Source organism: Gossypium hirsutum, chromosome A04 (assembly GCF_007990345.1).
Source record: "Gossypium hirsutum isolate 1008001.06 chromosome A04, Gossypium_hirsutum_v2.1, whole genome shotgun sequence".
Taxonomy (NCBI): domain Eukaryota; kingdom Viridiplantae; phylum Streptophyta; class Magnoliopsida; order Malvales; family Malvaceae; genus Gossypium; species Gossypium hirsutum.
Window position 1 is genome coordinate 13,715,692 of NC_053427.1, and position 4,417 is coordinate 13,720,108.

The 4,417-nt window shown below is 32.8% G+C and overlaps 1 pseudogene; it reads left to right on the plus strand.

Moving 5' to 3' along the window:
• The first annotated feature begins 2,827 nt into the window (after positions 1 to 2,827).
• On the plus strand, positions 2,828 to 4,062 carry LOC107948579 (probable glutathione S-transferase parA; annotated as a pseudogene).
• The last annotated feature ends 355 nt before the right edge of the window (positions 4,063 to 4,417 follow it).

The following is a 4,417-nucleotide window of genomic DNA, read 5'->3' on the forward strand; positions in this document are numbered from 1 at the left end:
GATCGTCAGTGAAGTTTATCACACTATTGACTGTTTCGGTATTTTTATAAAGTTGAACTTAAACATATGACATGTATACACTATCTTATGTTTATGTTTGATTTTGGGTTATGTAAATATGAGCCATGCAAAAATGGCTTATTCATTATGTTAAGTTTGGTTTTGATATTTCAGCCATTAAATATTTATATGTGAATCATGGTTGATATATTTGCTAATGGTGATGAAGTTATGTCAAAGTATATGTGTATGGTATATTTGGTATGATGTAAAATTGTGGTTGGATATTCTTGTTGAGTGATATGCGTGATATATAAGTGGGATTTATTAGGTAAATGACTATGTTTTGAAGTATTGGTAACCGGCTATGTGATGAAGTAAATATGGATAATGATTATAAGTTTTTGATCATTGGTTGTAAATGATGTGCATTTATATTCGGCTAATGATAGATAAATTAAATATGTACGCATATGATATGTTTGGTTGTGGTTTGTTATTTAAAGTGACAAGTTGACATTTGTATCCGGTTATAAAATGGTAAATTTTAACTTAAGATTGAATGGTGGAATTGGTATGAATTTAATGGTTAATTTTGATAGCTGAATCGGTGAGCAAATGAATTGGTTGTGTATTTGTAATTTTGTCATGATGCCAGCATATAAATTTTGGTATGTTTTGATTTGGTGATTACGCTTAGAAATGGTTCATAGATTGTTTGAATATATGATGGTTAGACATGTTATTTAGCTTGCAAATTAAGTGATATTATCATGTTTAAATTCGGCTTTGATATTTTATAGCATTAGACAAGTGTTTGTTAGGAAAGCGCCGCTAAAGGTCATGTTCTTTAGTGGCCTTTTTTTTACATAAACGCCACAAAATGTTAGCGGAGTTGTTTTTAGCAACGCTATAGGCCCCAAAAAATGCCGCTAAAAACCTGTTTTGCTATAGTGGTTATATGTATAAATACATATTTGTGATGTGTTTGATGTGAAATGCAAATTATGATTTACATATTGGTTTGGTTATATGAAATGTTACATGCGTGTAAAGTAATAGAGTAAAATGAAACTAGACATTGAATAAAGCATATGTATTTAACATGTTTTAATATTCGGTTATTGGATTGGAAATTGACCAAATGAATAGTAATTCATGCTATAAGATAACAAAAATGGTTATATATGAATTTAATAAAATTGTTTTATGCTTTTGTGTATTAATGATTCAAGAGTTGTTAAATTGAAGTTACAAATGTATAACATTGAATATGATCTGAGTGATTGTGTGAATGTGTGAAAGTTGTATATTTTTCGTAATGCCTCGTAACCCCGTTCCGTCGATGGATACGGATTAGGGGTGTTACATGTTATGTATATTACATGTGATTTAGTAAGCTTAGTTTAAAAAAATATATAGAGTCTTAACAAGTACTAATTGATAAGAAGTTGATATGCATGAGCCATGGTTGTGAATGTGTAAGTTCTCATCTATGTCATGTAAGTTGTCATTGATATGAATAAGTGTGTATGTGTTATTATGGGTGACAAAAGGCTTGGAAAATAGCCTCAAAGTTGTCCACAGGGTAGACACAAGAGCATGTGTCTAGGCTACGTGTGATACATGGTCTGCCCCATGGGCATCTGTTTCGGCCGTGTGTCCCCTGCACCCTAATTCTTGCAAAGAAGAATGCCTAGTAGTAAACAAACGAGCAGAGACACAACCGTGTGTCTCAGCCGTGTGAAGGACACGGGTGTGTGCCTAGGCCATGTGAAGTCTGCACCTGATTTTTGGAATTTAATTCGCCACACGGCCTAAGCACACGGACGTGTGACTTGGTCATGTGACCCTAGTTTTTTGATGACATCATAAACAGAGAGTTACACGGGCTGAGGATACGGACGTGTGTGACCACACGCCCTACCCATATGGGCGTGTGACCCCTGTTTTGATGAAAAATTTTCTAAGTGTTACGAAAGTTCTGAGAGTTCTCTTTTAGTCCCAATTCGTTCTCAATGTATGTTTTGGGCCCCATGAGCCCGTATGAGGGGCAATATGCTTGTGTATAAATGGTTAGAATTAAATGAAATTTTATGGCCCGATTTTGTAAGAATGTTTATGTTTTGGTCCGGTAATGCCTCAAACCCTACTCTGATGTCGGATACGGGTAAGAGGTGTTACATAAATGAAATCAGAATCAGATGGGAAATTGATCAATAACCATAGACCATCTAGTTCCTTTCAAACTTCAAAGGGCAATGCTAGAAACATTAAACATTAAACATTAAATTTCTTTCCAAAAGAACCCAGAAATGTTGAATGAACCCAAAAAAGAAAAAGGCAAAGTGACTAGAGGAAGAAGGAAGAAAAAAGGAATACCGGAAAAAGGAGCAAATAAGAAAAAATGAAAAGAAAATGGAAATAATTTTTAAAAATATTTTTATTGATTTTTAATATATTTTCTAGATTATGAAATCATCATGACACGTGTCACAACTTTTCTTCTGACACTTGACCCAAACTTAACGACGTTAAGAAAAAGTATCAAACTGACTGACAAACAAAAAGTTCGGGTACCAATTTCGGATAAAAAAACTATAGGTATCAATTTGGGAGAACTAGACAAGTTCAAGTACCAATTTTATATTTAACTCTTATTTTTAATATAATAATTGGGGCCAGTTGAAATTATTTTTTAAATTATATATTTTTAATTACTTTTTTGCGTATTTAAAAATGATTTAGACTTTTTGACATATTTTTTTGGTTAATTTTCAGAATAATTTATTTGTATGTCAAGAAAGTCATAAGAAGATGACCCCACTAACTCTAAACTCTTTGTCTACAAATACAAATGCAAAACCGTTTTAGTTTCAGACATTAGAACTTAAAAAAAAATAGAGTTCAAATCATTTTGAATTTGTTTTGAGTTTGAAAAAATGGGAGATGAAGAGGTAGTATTGTTGGATTTCTTCCCAAGTCCCTTTGGGATGAGAGTGAGGATTGCCTTAGCGGAAAAAGGGATAAAATACGAGAACAAGGAAGAAGATTTGCGGAACAAAAGTGATTTGCTTCTGAAGACGAACCGTATTCATAAGAAAATCCCTGTTCTTATCCACAATGGTAAACATGTTTGTGAGTCCCTCAATTAGGTTTAGTATATTGATGAGATTTGGCCGCATAAATCTCCCTTACTCCCTACTGATCCTTACCAAAGAGTCATCGATAGGTTCTGAGGTGATTTTGTTGACAAGAAGGTTCTCTCTTCTCTTTCTTTTCATTTTTATGGGTTTCTTTGGCCTTACTACCTTTGAATTTTTGAGCTTAAGCATTGCTTGTACAGGTGGATTTGATTTGGTTCGAATTTCCCTGTGTTTTATTTTCTTTCCTTTTTAGGTAATTTGGATAATAAGATTAATAAACCACAAACTATTTATGTTTTATATTCTAATCCAAGTAGCCTAGGAGACCAAGCTTTTTAACTCTAAGAGATTAAGCTTAAAAGTTATGTAGGTTGCTAATCTAGGTCTAGCTTCAATCTCTTTTTACGAATTGATTTAAAAGAAATACAAGTTTCTTAGTTTTCATAATTTAGTATTATTTGATTGAAATCATTTATATTTTGTGTTGTATGGATAAATTAATGGTGGATGAAATGCAAATATATGGTTTAGAGAGTAGGAAAGTCTGGGCGACAAAGGGAGAAGAACAAGAATCGGCAAAGAAAGAGTTCATTGGGTGCCTGAAATTGTTGGAAGGAGGGCTTGGAAACAAGGCTTATTTTGGTGGGGAGAATCTTGGTTACATTGATGTTCTGTTGGTTCCATTTTACAGCTGGTTTTATGCCTATGAAAAGTGCAGGAATTTTAGCATTGATACAGAGTGCCCCAAGTTAATTGCATGGGCTAAAAGGTGCATGGAGAAAAGCAGTGTTTCCAAGTCTCTGCCTGATCAAGACAAAATCTATGGCTTTGTTTTGCATTTGAAGAAAGTGTTCAGAATTGAGTAAAATATTGTGCTTACAACTGGAAACACAAAATTAAATATACTTTTTCAACACCTTTTGAGCTCTAATTCATGCAATTTCATAGTATTTTTTTGTCGAAATTCTTACTTTAATGATAAAATAATGAATTTACACAAATTTAATTTATTTTCAACAGTTTTGCACAAATGGTGAAAATCGGCTCGGCATACACCTTGTGAAGCTTGAATCATTGGGAAAATTTTTACATCAAGTGAATTAAGAGTATGGCTAATTTGGCATATAGTTATTGAACATATTTTATTCTTAATTTTTATCCAATATAAATTGGATTAAAAATCAATTATAAGCTTAAAAAAGAAAATAGGCCCAGTTGTGTTAAATAAAGAGGATTAATCCACCAAGTAATTTGGCAGCCCAAAACCATCC